This window comes from Podarcis vaucheri (genome assembly GCF_965113315.1).
Source record: "Podarcis vaucheri genome assembly, chromosome: 1".
NCBI lineage: Eukaryota > Metazoa > Chordata > Lepidosauria > Squamata > Lacertidae > Podarcis > Podarcis vaucheri.
In genome coordinates this window covers 111,190,304-111,206,892 of record NC_138759.1, presented here as the reverse complement: position 1 = coordinate 111,206,892, position 16,589 = coordinate 111,190,304, and the positions used below count along the sequence as shown (strand labels likewise).

The 16,589-nt window shown below is 40.0% G+C and overlaps 1 long non-coding RNA gene across 3 annotated transcripts in view; it reads right to left on the bottom strand.

Moving 5' to 3' along the window:
- The window catches only part of LOC309540342, a 416,440-nt gene extending 403,271 nt beyond the window's left edge, over positions 1-13,169 (bottom strand). For all 3 annotated transcript variants that reach the window (XR_014223194.1, XR_014223195.1, XR_014223196.1), the window contains exons 1-2: positions 12,663-13,169; positions 11,381-11,462 (exon numbers count right to left, since the gene is read on the bottom strand). This is a non-coding gene — a long non-coding RNA (uncharacterized lncRNA). The remainder of the gene's footprint in view (positions 1-11,380; positions 11,463-12,662) is intronic.
- Positions 13,170-16,589: the final 3,420 nt, after the last annotated feature.

Below are 16,589 nucleotides of genomic sequence, written 5' to 3'. Positions count from 1 at the left end.
CCAGTGCTCAGTATTGTAACTAACTGTCCCTACTGAATATTCCTTTTCATAAATACTTGCTACCACAGGGAAATTAAGTTTTCATATAGAATAACTAGTTTCAGTAGTAATCATTGAAGAATTAAAAATAAAAGTTGTGGTTCAAGGCAGATATTTTTATGAAAAGTTTTCTCTATTGTAAAATTTGTTGTATATGGCTATGCTACTATCATGGAATATGAAAAGAACAAGCATACCTCAAATAAAAGAATTCTGAGTTAAAAATAATTGCTGCCTGGTTTTAAGTCTAAATGCTCATTTTTTATAGCAAAACTGGTTCCCAAAGTGGCTTACAAATTAAGGTCAATTTCAATAAAAATCTACAATCAAAGGGTTTTATCAATAACGCTAAATGTATACTGAACTGAATACAGTGGTACCTCGGGTTACATACGCTTTGGGTTACATACACTTCAGGTTACAGACTCCGCTAACCCAGAAATAGTACCTCGGGTTAAGAACTTTGCTTCAGGATGAGAACAGAAATCGTGCAGCGGCAGCATGGCGGCAGCAGCAGGAGGCCCCATTAGCTAAAGTGGTGCTTCATGTTAAGAACAGTTTCAGGTTAAGAACGGACCTCCAGAATGAATTAAGTATTTAACCTGAGGTACCACTGTATTGTAAACTACATTGTAAGTATGCCCTAATAAACACACTGGTACCATTTATTTACCAAAATGTAGGTCACAATCCTTATATATGCAAAGGAGGAGGGGTCCTTAGGTTCAGCAGAACCCTGTTTCTCCTCTTTCCCATCTTCTAACCATCTCCCAGTGCTTGTGAAGGTTATGTAACTTAACTGGTTGAGTGGGAAGGCAGTTTGGGAAGCACACAGAGACCCCCTTTCCCCCAGTCTGGTGTACTGCATTTTCATGACTTGCATTAGGGGGAGAGGATAAATAATAAAGTTTTTAGTTAATGGAATAACCAGCCATTCCCCTCATCTCCCCCAACTCTTTATCCCCAAAACAGAAATATAAATATTTAACAGAATAGCAACATAAATTAATTGGCTGTTCACAGTACATCTGTGCCAAGCATTCCTCTATGTAGTTACTACACTGAAATATCCTGTCTGATCTCTTAAGACTTAATGAAGGACTCACAGTAACTTTTTCCCTTACTGAAATAATAATGGTTCTCATTAAGGGTTTTTTTTAAATTAAAAAAATAATCTTGAAATCACCATTATTTCCAAGAACAATTCAAACAGGTGTTTAAAGCTGGAACCTTAAATTTATAGGTTTTGGAATGAAACACTAATATACAGCAAAAGCTATAAAGTTTTAGTGAATGTATGGAAATTATACAAGACTTGCTCTTACCCTCAAGCCCTCTCCCCGTCAACTTAAGATTTACACAAGGCAATTCTTCATTTTTGATAAACTTCTGAAGGCTCCCGCAGTAGCTGCTTAAGGTTCATTAAAATGTAATTAATTAATGATTTGCTGCTGAATAGCTGCTGACTGCGGTTTTCTTTTCACTTGTCTGACAGCATGAGTCACAGTTGCCCTGCCGACATGAAAACTATTTGCAGACTATAGCACCTATCATTGAGGGAGTCTAACCCCTCCCCCAATCTGCAGACATTTCCATAGGAAAAAATGTTGGATCTGTCTATGACAAGAAATACCTGCTGTGTACTGTTGGAGGGATATCTTTTTATTTCAGGGATACAGGGCAGAAACACCAATAACCTGACCTTAACTTGCTATTCAAGGGGTAGTGAATCTCATTTTTTTACAATCCCAATAGAAATAGGGTAAGCTAGGGACCGGATCCTTTAACAAAAAAAATTTTCTTGTTAAAGCCTGTTCTTTTCTGCTTGGGAAGCTCAGCGTTGCTTGCTTTTGAAATTATTGGGCAGAAGTTCGACACCAGAAGCTGCCTCACACTAGAATTCCTAGAGACCATAATCTCTGCAGTCTGCCAGTTAATGCTTGAGGAATTCACATAAACTGCAGAACGTAAGATGGTTTTGTGTATATTGTGCAAGCAGGAGCAGCTTTTTGTAATATATGAAATTAGCTGCTCAGAAATACTGCATACAAATATTTACAAGGAAAGGAGGCAGGGTTTAACTGTTTCCTGATGTGTTTTTCTGGTTTTGCTTTTCTAAAAAAGCTTTTCTGAAATTGCAGTAGAGAAGGTAATGTATAGTATAGCAAAGAGGAAAAAAGCCTCCACCAGCCCACATTCTGCCATTAACTATTTCGGAGAGTCTTATTTGCTTGCTAAGAATCTGGAGTCTGGCTTGCATTGTATAATGAATGAAGCTACTATTGCATTTCTTGTGCAGTTAATCATCAGAAGCACAAACATAAGCCAAATAGTTCCCTTCTCGCTAGCATAAAAGATCCTTTTCTGTCAGTGTGTAGAAGATAAAGCAGGAACCAAAAATAAATCAATCAATCCAGGAGTGTGGAACATTTCCTAATTTACTATGGGAAAACTTAGCCATTTAAGGACATCTGCCATTCAGATTTGATAGTGTGATGTGTATTTTTACCATCTTAGGGTGAGTGCATTTTGTACCATGACTCACATAGTTGAGTATTTCTTCACACATCCCAAAATTCAAATTCAGCTTACAAACGAAGCCCCAATTACAAACACATGATATTTTCAAAATGGGGCAAAATTATATCATTCATGGTAAATATTTGGAAACAGTACATTTAACTGTTCTGTTGCATAGCTGATTAACATGAAGCAGAAATGGCCAATGCCAAGTTTACAGTTTAGATCAAATCCATGTCAATTGTGGGATTTCTAGAGGTATGTTCACATGACAGCTTTCTTTTTCTTTTTTCTTTTTGGAGAGGTTTCACATTATTCTGGTGTCCATGTGGTGCCATTTGAAGCTATCCATACTGTGCTATATGACTCTTAAGTAAAAAATATGGCAATAGTCATAGCCATCCCAAGGCATTTTGGTGGCTGAGACAGAAGACCCTAAATGACAACCTACCTACAGTAGATAAATAGTTGGCAATCTGACAATTAATGACTCTCAAAACCTGCCCCCCAACATCACTTCACTTAGCCTAATAGGAGGACTAATATGAAAAAGTGCTAATATCATACTCCAGAGGTCTGCATCAGTTCTGTAGGCAATGCTGCCTTCTATCACACCTGTTTCACAAAACACAGGTATTGTAATCCTGGATCCAAGTTCATGGCTTTTGAAATAATCAGTCCCATCAGTACAAGAAGTTCTGCTTATGCAAAAAGACCCCCCTTTCTCCCTCACATGAGTGGGGGGACCCCTAGAACAGATATAAGGGGCACACAGAGGAGGGAGAAGGTGATAATGTTCTGTTGCTCACAGAGAAATCTTTGCTGACAAAACTTTTCCCCAGCCCTGGAGATATCCACGATGAACCTGGGAACTTCTGCATGCAAACCAATTGCTCTGCCATTGAGTCCTTCCCTTATTGCAAATGAATACAACAGACACCGCATATTCGGTATGTGGCAAGGGCCTGAATCAATGGGTTTCCCCAAAGAGGAATAACTGCCTAAGCATAAGATTATGTCCCAGTTCCAAAGACATCATTGGTCCTATTGTCCTATTTAGCTTCCCTCAACAGCAATTCTACTCTAAATAGAGTGCTGGAGAAGTGGGAATATTGTTTTTATCTTCATTGCTACATTTGCCGCTCTAGTAGAAGTAAGTCTATATTCCATCACTTCCTAAATACAGGAGGTTATGTGTGTATAATGTTAACTAATGTGTGCATGAGTGAGTACTTAGGTGTTGGGACATGTGATGTGGTACACTGGTTAATTTTAAAACAACAGCTTGGCCTACCTCTCAAGCCATACTCCAGGTTTTAGGGGGTCAGGCAGCTTGCCTCCACCTATGGCAGTACTGAGCTCCTGTGCTATGCACCATTATCTGTTGGTGCCACACTAGCCTCCAACGGATGTGTGTATGTTGGAGGCTGTCGTAATTAGTATGGTGGTGCCTGCAAGTTAACGGATACTATGTGCACCTGGCCACCACCATCCCCAACTGCCCACAACTGCCACCTAGCTGAACAACATTAGCTGCATTGGTGGCTACAAACTGGTGGTTATGGGCCCTACTGAGGGCTTTGAAAGCATTTGCCCATGTATGCTGTCTGCTGGCCTGCCACCATGAATCACAACATTCTATATGTATCCTAAATGAGGTGTGTGAAATTAATGAGAATTTTTTCACTTAGATATTTAGATGAGCCAGAAGAATGAGACCCAAGAAGATCTGAGGTAAATGCCAGCCTCTATAACTGACTTAATATTTGTCCTTATATAAGCCATTCACCTTGAGGGGCAGGTGAAGGATGGGGATTTTCCATTATAAACCTGGGATGACAGTAGTGGTTACCCACAAAAACAATTGTTTAGTGACCAATTGTACATGACTTATCTATCACCAAGCTTTACATCATAGCAGTCTTTGTTTTTCCACATCACAGATATTACTGTAATAGATATTGTGGTTTTACTACCAATGTTTATATATAGCCTTCAGTTAACTAATATATTTATATTTTTTTAAAAAGAGCCCATCCATCATAATGTGATCATGGGGGGAATTTGAATGGAACTACTTAAGTAGTAATGGAACCATACGTTTGTTCACAATTTAGGAAATGGTTGGTTGGCAACTATCCGTCTCAGTAGACAATGAAGGAATGTGCTTTTGGGGGTGAAATCAAACTGTTGCAAGGTTATGGCTGAAATAGAACTAAATGTCAATCACAATAGTGTGTATGCTGACCCTATAAAGTTTATACTGTTCTGGGCAAATATTCCTCAATAATTTCCAGATGATTTTCAATTCTATTTATGTGAAACGGAAGAACTATTTATCAAGATATTTACCATACAATAATGGTAAAATCGGAGAAGACTCTCTTTGAGCTAAACGTAAACACAAATTTCAACTTTGTTTGCATCTGTTAATTTAGAAGGCTTGCACGGGGGGGGGGGTAACATAATTTAGCAAATAAATCAGATAACCTTTCTGACACAAATAGGGATCCACCAAGTGTGAGGAGAAGCAACTGTCACAGCAGACATATACTGAAGCATAGTTAGATCAGGGTAGACTGAATGGTGCAATGAAAGTTAACACCTGCTTTCAATGAACACACAAGTTTATTTCTGCTATCTTCAACTGATCTTTCCCTCCATTCTTATAGAGCAAGCTATGTAAGTTTTCTTTGGACACCCAATCTATGTTAACTTTTACACTTAAAATAATAAATAATAAATAATAAATTTATTTGCATTTATTTTCCATAAATAAGTACTCAATGAGATTACAATGGATGAGAATATAAAAGGGGAATGAAAGCCCAACAACACAGGAGCTCTAATTATTTTATCATTAGATACCAATATTGCACTTACCACCCCAAATATTTTAACTCTCAGCTTCTGAATGTGCCAGGCCAAATTGCTTATATACAGTCTAAGAAGTGGTGTCAGCACAGTGACAAAAATCCAGGCTGAAGTTATCTGGGAAATCTCATGTCCTTGGCCTTGCCTCACCAAATAGATGAAAAATTATAGGATGAACTTGACTGCCTTAGAACTTACTACCCTTCCAGCCTCAGTAGGACAGCAATTCACAGGAGGCAATTTCACAGGGATTTATTTAGGAGATTTAGTCAGCAGTGAAACTGCCTCTCTCTTCCCCCCACCCAAACCAATGCCTCTTCTTTGTAATGCATTGTTATGCTCACTGCTACAAAGGATGTAATACAATGCTCTAGGTACATGCAATGGTAAATTATCGGGAGGGGAGAGACAAAGTACCAGAGAGGGCAAACTATTGAAAACAGGAGGGACATGATGTCCAACTTAGAGTTAATTCATATATTATATAAAAAGTGGATGAAGAGAAGTTCAACTTGCACATCCTTCTCTGTGAATTTCTACAGTAAAGTGAGAGCTCATAAATTTCATTGTGAGTTCAAACTTGCAAGATAATTTTCTACGGTCCAGTGTAAGCTGGATAATAAGAAGCATGAGTGAATGAGAAGGAATGAGTGTATGCAAATATACACTCTGAAGGCAGCCCTGTTTAGGGAAGCTTTTAATGTTTAATAGGTTATTGTATTTTGGTGTTCTGTTGGAAGCCACCCAGAGTGGCTGGGGAAACCCAGCCAGATGGGCGGGGTATAAATAACAAAATAATAATAATAATAATAATAATAATAATAATAATAATAATAATAATATTGTGCTGCACCTGCCACTGAATATGGATGGAGTCCAATGCAACTTTTCTGATGGCTTGTTTCCCGGTGGACACCTCTTTTAATGTAAGGGGAGCCATTTTGGCCAATTCCTTCTTTGCGCTGCAGCCCCTTGTACTACCAAAAAATATTTCAGAAAAGTGAGGAGGGGAATAACAGTGGGGAAGCAATGCAGGGCAAACTGGAGGAAATTACCTCCCCTTCTCTTATATTAGCAGTGGAGTTTGCTGGAACAAAAGCTGTTCCATGAGTGGAAATACAACATTGGATTCCACCTGAAAGTGCTGGAAAACAAGTCACAGGAAAAAAGATAAACGTGCTCAGGAAGCAGCATAGGACAATGAATAATCCCTGAAATTAACTCTGATTGAAATCCCATCTGACACATATTGGAGGAGCTCTACCATCTCTCAGCATCAGTTCCAATACATTGTACAATGATAGGCAATGAGAAGTTGTAAATTATGTTGTATTTTAAAAACTATTAAATAATAACTTATTATTTAGAAAGCTCAACTGTCATGGTGCAGGTGCACAGTTGGCACCAAAGTTGGGCAAGTGCCAGGTGACCAAGCATTTTTTTCCCCTGGGGTTTCCATGCTGACACACACAAACCAGAAGAATACCCAGTCCACCCTTACCACTGCCATTTCAATACTTCCAGAGAGGTGGGATTAAAGAGGTGATTCAAACTTCATGCTGCACTGTTCGGAACAGTCATGACTCTTTTCTGGAAGGTGGGCATTTCAGGTCTCTTACTTAAAGAAGGTTAAATGGAGGGCAGAGTTGGAGCCTAAATGCAATGTGCATATGTATAAGGTCCAGAAGGCCCAGGTGGTAAGAGGTAACCCCAAGGATAGGGACTGATAACGGAATGGGGGGGGGTGAGATGCAAGGCTTTGCCTAAGAGCCAATGTGACATAATGGCAACTATTTTGTGGTTGAATGTGACAAAACGTAGGTTTGAAAATGTGCTCATGCGTTACTGGGTGGCCTTGAACAAGTCAGTAGTTCTCAGTCTAACAGCTAGTTTATCTATCAGGGATGTTACAAGGATAAAATGAGATAAACTACATGGAGATTAAATTTAAAGCATGTGCAAGGCTGGATTAAGGTTGTTGGGGGCCCTGTTGGAGTTCCCAAAATAGGTCTCATATGCTTTACTGGATTCTGATCCTGAGGAGTTTCTCAACTCTCAGCAAAACACAAACAAAAAACCCCATCTTGACAAGCTTGATAAACAAAAAGAAAATACTGTGAGCATGTCCAGTTTCACATTTTAAACTCATTTAATTCATCATTGTTTTTGCTCATTTCTTGCCAGCCTACCTCATATGACTGTTGTGACAATATAGAAGAGGTATAAAATGGCTGCAAAAGGGGACTTAGTGCTTGTATCACAGACATTAGAGTTTTCCTCACACTTTCAACATTTATTTTATTTAATAAAATTTGTATACTGCTTAATTGTAAATAAAACTTTTAAGTCATTTTCCTTCCTAAGTTTCTTTCCAGGAGGGCTAGATCTTCTTTAAAAAAAAAAAGTCTGAGCCCCCTTGCAGGCATGGGCCCTGGTGCAATTGCTCCAACTGCATATTATATCCTGGCTGCGTATGTACTAAGTGAGGCTGACTGGACACATGGAAATGGTGTTTGTAAGCAGCTTCTTTTATCTCCTGTTAGAAATACATTTAAATATCATATGTGGAAGGAGGAGAGCTCCACCTACTTTGATGGTTAACAGGTTTTAGAATTTTTTGTGTGTGATTCCGCCCCGGTCCCAGTAAGCTGATGGATAGTGCATTTTAGCAAATAAAGAGATTGCTGCTGTGCTGCATTAGTGGCATCATATGTATACTAACAACCTGACACATTCCAGTATTAGAAGCTGTACTTGAAGATACAACAGCCAAAGGCAGCACATAATTGTTTGTAATTTAGCACAAGTGATGCCTCTCTAATCAAATTCTCTTGTTGATATACTTCCGGGGTCTAGGCTTCCAGAAACAAAAGCATGGCTTTCCTTTTTGGTTAACTTTTCCAGATTTGGTAAGTTGTGAAAAATATAATATGGTAAAAATTGTACCTTGGGGAACACTTTTTCAGTCTATTTAATTAAATGTAAAGATAATCTGTGCAACATCTGATCAAATTTTTCATTAGATCTCATTTTTAATTTTTCACTAGCTTCATAATAAAGCATAATGATAAACCAAACCAATCATGAGCCTGCTTATAGATTTTCTGCTTTGTAATGTTCTGTACCATAAAATCCCCCGCCTTCCCCCATGAAACACCAAGTAGCAAATTGCAGTATTATAGCCTTCCCTTAGTGACTGAAACATCCATTTCTGTGTGGCATCAGACTAATAGATATATTTCCGTAGGTAAATGGAAAGAATTTCTCACTGTAATCTTATTTGAATTTCATTTCATTTGATTAAAGTAGGGAGGAGGGAGGGGGAAATTAAACAAAAGAATTCAAAATGAAATTGAAGAGATGTGTTGCTGGAACGAAAGTGAAGACAGTACCTGACATGATTTTCCTGAGCATAATGCTGCCAGACCTAATAGGGCAAGCTGTGGTATGAATGGATGATATCTTAGGTTTTTGTAATGCTAAAGGACTTATCAAGGTTTTTTTTTTTAAAAGCAGATAAGGGAATCTAAAGTTATGTCAAACAAATTACATTTTAGTTATTAGCGGCTAGTTTGTAAATATCAAAGACCCACTTATTATAGTGCTTGGAGCTGCATTTGCATGCTGATGAAATGCGAGTGGATGGCTGTGAACTGTAGGGTTATCTCTAGTGGAGCAGTGGGGAGCTCCAGAATCAGACAGTTGAGCATCTGACCGACTCAAGAGTCCAAGCTGCAGACCTCTTCTATTCACTTTCTTCACAACAATTAAAATATGCAAAGTGATAATTTTCCTTAAGTAGCCTTAAATGTGCGATCTATTTAAATGTGAGGGAAAATTGCCTGAAGCTTCTGGTGTGAGGGACAAAAAAGAATAAATTATGCAAATAGCGGAAAAGGACTCTACCACTTGAACGCCTAATTTTCCTGTAATAAGCATACTGTTTCATTTAATTTTTTGCCTCTTATTAAAAGTGACAGTTCTTTTTGCACTGTCTGATGGTTATATCTGACACAAGCAAGGGGAAATGACTGCTAGACTAAATGCTAAAGCGTTTTGGTAGCTTTTTTAGATGATGGTTACATTCACAAAGTAATTATGCACTGAAGAGTCGAGAAATAAGGTTTAATTACACAGTAATCGCTTCTGATGGACACGGCAGAAGTGTGAACACCGCCAGACTGCAATCCATCAATGACAAACCCCTGGCCACTTTTAATTCCTCCTCATTTGCATCATAACCTCCGCACCAAGTTGCACAAATGCTGTTAAATGTTAATAGGAGCTGTCTCTCCACTCAAAATGAATGCTTAAGCTGTTTCATTTTTTTCCCTCCTCCACCTCAGACCTTCAAAACCAGCTCCTCTCTGAGAGCAGGCATTAAGCACAGAGCATGGTGCATGGTCACTGTTGTGCTAATTGGGAGCAACACTTAAAGTTTTATCTCTCAAGCGCTAATAATGCACACTGCTGACAAACCAGTGAATAAGTAATGGACTGGGGGTGTGGGGGGTGAAGAGAAAAGGCAAACGGCATGCCTGGAATGAAAAATGCAGTTGGGACTGTTGTTCAGTGACTAGCTATTTGATTAGGCCCTGTAGTCGTATTTAATCCAGATCCTTGGGGAACACAGACAAAATTACATCTTCATCTCATCAAACATTCAGCCATATTTAAGCATTCAGCTGATCATGCTTTTATTGTTTCTCTTGCAGCTACAGAGAGACAATGATGTGCTGAACTCTTCATTCTGTAACACAGAAAGACTGAGCTTAAACTAGGTTCTTTTATTGGGGAGAAGGGCAGAATTAGAGCTATGGTTTAAGCCCATTAAGTATGGAGAAGGGGTCCCCCCCTTGTTTACCAATTTATTTATAATCTCCTCTTTCTTTTCCCCCTTCATCATCCATGTTTGGACCAACTTACATCCTGAGACCGTTCCACATCATTAATTTTCAAATTATTCTTTTTCTACTAAGCAGTAGGCATCGTTTTGTCCTGATAAGAGAAAGATTCCTCTGCTGCGTACCCACCAGCAAGTTCCACTGACTGTTCCATGGAACAGGAAAGGTAATTTGTAAGCAGCCAGCTAAGTTTAACAGTAGAGTCCTAAGTGACAAAAAGCGTCTTTTTTTCCTCCATGAAGATTGAGAATTAACAACACCTTTCAGTGCATAATAGTTAAGCCTTTATCACTTCAGGAGCTGCTGATAAGGTTAAGAACACTAGACAAACTGCTCATTAGTGGGAAGGCTTGCCTTTTATATTAAAGACTGCTGGGTACTGAAGTTCCTCTAGTGAGCAATACATCCCTGGCATTTGAAAAGAACGAGCTAATCACAGCACATAAATGAATATGAGAAAACATGGCATAGTCTAGCGATATTAGGTTGGTTTTCCTATACATTTTATATGTGTGCAAAAATCATGCTCAGCAATGCAATGCAATTGCAAGCTCCCATTGATGCTGGCAACTTAGGTTTCTTGGATTTGCCAGCATCTTCCATCAAGATAACTTCCTTATATGAACTGCTATTCCTCTGGCTGTGCAGCACACATCTAAAAACACAAGCTGCACTCCCCAACTCATTTAGCTCATGATACAACCATGACAAGCAATGCAGACCATTGCAAATTTGTTCAACAGTGGTTACCAAAGCAAGAACCACCAAAATAGAAGTGATCAATGAATTTGTGGTTTGCAAACAATTCAAATGGCAATTAAACAATAAAATAATTGGCTCCATGCTGTCCTTCAATACTATCCCCAAATTTACTGCCTGAGATATGTTGCTTCATCCCACCCAAGGATTAGGGCTGATTCTTTACCAAAACTTAAGTTTAATTTCAGCCCTTGGAAGGGCCCAGTAAAGGGCTTTCTCTGTTGCAGCCCCCATCATTAGCACACCAAGCAGCTGGGGTGAATTAAAGTGGAACAATCACTTACAGTTTCTGGAGTTCAAAGGCTTTATTCATGCAAGAACTATTTGCAGGATGAGTGGAGATGAAAGAAACAGATGACATCTAGTCTGGGGAAAAGAAAAAAATGGCTTCGTTTTCGGCATGAAGTTAACTCAGAGAGCTAAAAAAAGGTGCTGGCTCGATTGCTACACAGTGCCCTCTGGTAGTTTAAAGCAACACATTCATTCACTACAAACTCAAGAGAAGGAAATTTGTTTTTCTCCAACAGCACCTAAATTGTGGGACTCCATCCCCACAGAGGTGTGTCTGGCACCTTCGCTGTATAGCTTTCAGTGTGTGCTGAAGACACAAGCCTCTTTTTAAAGGGTGCCCCTGTTCTTCTAACTGGTACTTTGCTAACCAAGGAAACCCCCTACTGAATAAAGTGTTCGCTGACTCCCACCGCTGAGGTTCCTTAAAGCACATAAACATAAAGAGATAAAGGAGTTGCAAAATACGCATGCTCAGAAGTAGTTTGAAGGACTGTAGTTCAGTGGTAAGGCCTCTCTGCCTTGCATGCAGAAGGTCTCAGGTTCAATCCCTAGTGCCAGTCAGGCCAGACAATTCTGAGCTATGGTCTGACTCAGGATCAGGCAGCTTTTGCTACATAACCCAAAAGCGTGGTTGCAGCCAATAATAATAATGATTATTATTATTATTATTCAATATTCAAAAGAAAAAGAGAGCATTGGGGCAAGTGACAGAAAAACAATAGCAACCCACTATCATTAGCTCTTAAGTATCTTCCTTTTTCCTATTATTATTATTATTCAATATTCAGAAGAAAAAGAGAACACTGGGGACAGGAAAACAATAGCAACCCACTGTCATTATTTCTTAAGTATCTTCCTATTTCTCTCACTCCCTCCAAGATATTTTCTAGCTATGAAATCCTTCCAACACCTTCGCTAGCTAGGCTCAGCAATGGCCTCTATATATATATATATATATATATATATATATATATATATATATATATATAATTTTGACAGAGTAATAAGAATAAATAAATAAGAATAAAAATTAAAATAAGAATAAAAACATTCTTCACACATTTTTATCCTTCTTATTCTTATTTTTATTCTTAGCAATGGCCTCTTCACTGCTACTCACTATTGAGTTTACCTCAGGATTTGTGAATGCTATGCAACACTAACTTAAGTGTTAAGTTGCAGGATTTTATTTTTATTCTTTTAATGAGTGGTCCTTTTGTATTGAACCCTCCTGAAATCTTGTACATACGCCCATAAAGCTTTGAGAATACGAGCCTGGGAATTTACCTCAGGAGGTTTGCTGGTTCTTCAAAATGGAGGCCTTTCTGCCTGTTCCCTCAGGGATTAGCATACGTTCTCTGCTCCCCTTACTGAGGCATACCTCCCCCCACCCCAGCTTCAGCCTCATAAACGCTTTTAAATAAATGAAATGAAACAAAACCAAATGAAACAAATGCAGCTGCTTGTTCCCCTCATAAGTTTCCTTTCTTCTGCCTGGAACAAGGAAGCCTCAGGAGTCTGGTTAGGGCCGGCTCGGTTGCTAATTTACGGGCCGGATCCTTTCCACCCCCTGTCACGTTGCAGGTATTTTGACTTTGGGCCATTTCAGGTGTGTTTCCAACGTGGCCCAAACAGTGGGAGCAGCAACCGCAGGCATGTCCTCTCGGCTCATTTCCTCGTGTCCGAACCGTGAGGCAGCAAAGTCGTGAGGCCAGCTGCCATTTCTCACAGACATACCCCGAATTGGCTCCAGCTGCTTTGGATCTGACTGCAGTTTCATTTTTGCCAATATTGCCTTCTGTGAGGTCTGGGGTTTTCAGAAGGAGGACTCTGGCTCCCTAATTCCCAGTCAGGTGTTCTCTTCACACAACTAAGCGTCAAGTGGAAGGGAGAGCAAGGCCCCGCCTTCTGCCACTCATGCAATGCAGGGGAGGGATCCGTAGCAGGAGCCTGTTCAATACACACCTTGAATACACACCTCCCCTCGAAACCTGCGTGCATGCAGACATGGCCCCATGTGGGGAGGGGGCCAAGGCTGTAATTGTGGAGCTAGAAGCTGTGACCCCACCATCCCCTCTCATGTGAGAGCTATAAATAAGTCAAAAATGTGTGTGTGTGTGTGTGAGAGAGAGAGAGAGAGAGAGAGAGAAGAGAAGAAAAGAGAAGAGAAGGGGGAGAGAGAGAGGGAGAAGAGGAGAAAGAGAGAAGAAAGAAAGAAGGAGAGAGAGAGAGAGAGAGAGAGAGAGAGAGAGAGAGAGAGAAGGAAAAAAGAGGGGCATTTCCAAAGCAGCTAACTTCCTAACAAGAGAGAACTGCTGTACAGTAAAACTGCCACTTTTTATTTTCAAAACTCCTTGCACCCCAGGCAGACTGGAATAATGATGTTGTTGTTGTTGCTGCTGCTGCTGTTGTTTGCAACACTTAAAAAAGAAAGAAAAAGTACTGGCAATATACCATCGATATTTTTCCCCACAGCATGCCCAAAGTATTCTGTCTACCCACCCACCCCCCTCCGCCTCTCCACATTATTGTGGAAATGCCAAACGTCTTGCCTGGATATGGGTTTCATAGAGACAAGTAGAAGTAAACTGAACTGGTTAGCAGTTGACAAGTACAGAGGAAGCTTCTGGCAAGATGATCCCATTTCAACAAGTGTGCAGTTTTATAAAACAAAGATATTGAGTGAGGTGGAGGTGTTTAGATTCACAGCAAAGTTCAAAGGCCGCTCATCTATATATTCAAGATTAAGGCATAGCACTCTGCCCCTCCCCCCCAAAAGTGCCAGTGTTTTTAAGCGTGTTTGTTACGTTTGCTTTTTATATCCATACTAACGAATGCAAGCTCACCCACATGGTACAATCACAATCCCTTTTTTGCTATGCTCTCTGAATGGCGTTCCTGTGTTTTAGTGAGCAGTCAAACCAGTGCAGTGAGAAATACTGAAGGTGGGAATTATTGGAGAATCTCCAGTGCTTTCTATAGTCAAACACAGAGCTAGGGAAGAACAAAATTTTGCCAAGGCTCCACACAAAAAACACTGAATGTGGAGCTAATGTTGCAAACTGACAGAATTTTTCAAGCTGCTATGTGAAAATAAAATAAAACTTGTTTGACCAGTGACCTTTCAATACTATGTTTGCCAAAATATGATCCTGACAAATTGACATATATTCCCAATTTTCTCAAAAACAATTTTTGGAGGCTATATCTCTCTCACACAAAGAATCATTAAAAATGTATGTTTCCTCTCCATCTGGTGTACTCAACTGGGGTGTTGTCAATGGGATCAAATCGTAATCTAGACTGGTTGTGTATAAACAGTTGTCAATATTTCTGTTTCAAAAACTCTTCATTACACGAGTGTTTAGTTGCAGATACTGCAGGAGTTTTTAAGAAGGGCAACCGAGAGTTGAAACAGTTCTTACAAAATAGTGGCAGGCAGTCATAAAAAAGGCAGTTCACAATGCAATCCCAATTCCTAAAAGCCATTGCTCCCTGTTTAGTAGGTGATGGACTATGAGAACCTGCAGTGTGACATGGATCTTTGTGGGAAGAACCAGATATCAACAGTGTGTGTCTAAAGCATTTAACAAAATATGTTGTTTCATGTATTGAAGCAAAAGGTTTCCCTAAAACGTAGCTAGGATGAGGGACCTCCCATTAGGCAGAGTGAGGTAATCGCCTCAGGTGGCAAGTGCTAGGGAGCAGCAATGGCACACACACACACACACACACACACACATACATTCATTTTGAGCACCCAAGACATTCACATCTGCCAAATGTCAGTGTTGTGTGTCTTGCAGGCCTGTCAAGTACCCTCTGAACTAGCCTGCTGCCCTCAGGTATGCTAGAGGTCACTGTTTTATTGCCAATACTGAGGTGAGTTTCACCTGCCAGTCCAGTCAACTTCATAGAAGGGGACTCCATCTTACCCTTTGCCACAAACAGCAAAATATATTGGGCCTTCTTCTTCCCATTTTATCATGACAGCAACCCTGTGAAGTAGGTTAGGCTGAGAGACAGTGACTGGCCCAAGTGCACTTCATGGCCAAGTGAGGATTTGAACCTTGATCCTAGGTCCAACATTTTAACAACCACTCTGGATCTCATTAACTTATAGTATGCAATCCCTGTGTTCACAGAATTGTTGCCCAACAGTCCTGAAAAATCATGTGCTCCCATGTCTTCTCCCAAACAAACCATATAAAATTAACTCCTTTTGTATGATGAGACTCCACCAGTGCCGTTTAGAAAATGTCCAAGGACATAATAACACAATGGTCTGGTTTGCATATCGTGGTTAGCCGAACTATGGCATATTGGGGACCACGCAAATGTGCAGGCTCCCAAAGAGGAGTCAACAGCCACTTTCTTCCCACTGCACCACACTGAGCTTAGCCAAGGTTTGAAGTAGGCTGGATCTAGATACATTCAAAAAGCGTTTCAAAAAGGGAAATCACCTTGGAAAAAGACAGGACTGCACAGCGCCATCTGGTGTCACAGTGTTATAATGCATATAAAGCGCTTTTTCTTTACAAATGTAGCAGAGTCCTAAGTGTGTTAAGTGCTCTCCTCACTAATAACGACCTGTAGCAGAGAACCTACAGTATGCCCAAAGTCTGCCTTACTATGACATGCAAACCAGGCAAATACAATGTTTGCACTATTGACTATATCTATCATCTATCTATCTATCTGAGCTCTTGGTGGAAAGTTGTATTTGCTTGCTATTTTTGACAGACAGTTCTTGATATATTGCCACACTGATATTCTTCTTAAACAGCTTCCGGCACTTGCCATAAGCTATAGAAATCTGTCTACACCTCTATTATCCTACACCTCTATTAGCTACGGTGCTGAAAATGACAAAGCATAGGATTCCCACCTTTTCCTGGCCTGCTCCTATGCAGAAGAACATAAGAAGAGGCTGGTGACTCAGTCCAAGGACCCATCTAGACCAGCATTCTGTTCTTAGGGTGGCCAACCAGATGCCTGTGGGAAGACAAGAAACTGGACATAAAGCACAACAACACGCTAACACTCTTGAACTCCAGCAACTGGTTTTGTTTTTTTCATTTTATCTCCATGCTGGGAGACGTTTCCACTGATAAATTTCTGCATGCCATATTGCCACAACAGCAGGAAGAAGAAGTAGAAGGTGGCAACCATAGACAAAAAAGCAAAGCAAAGAAAACGCCC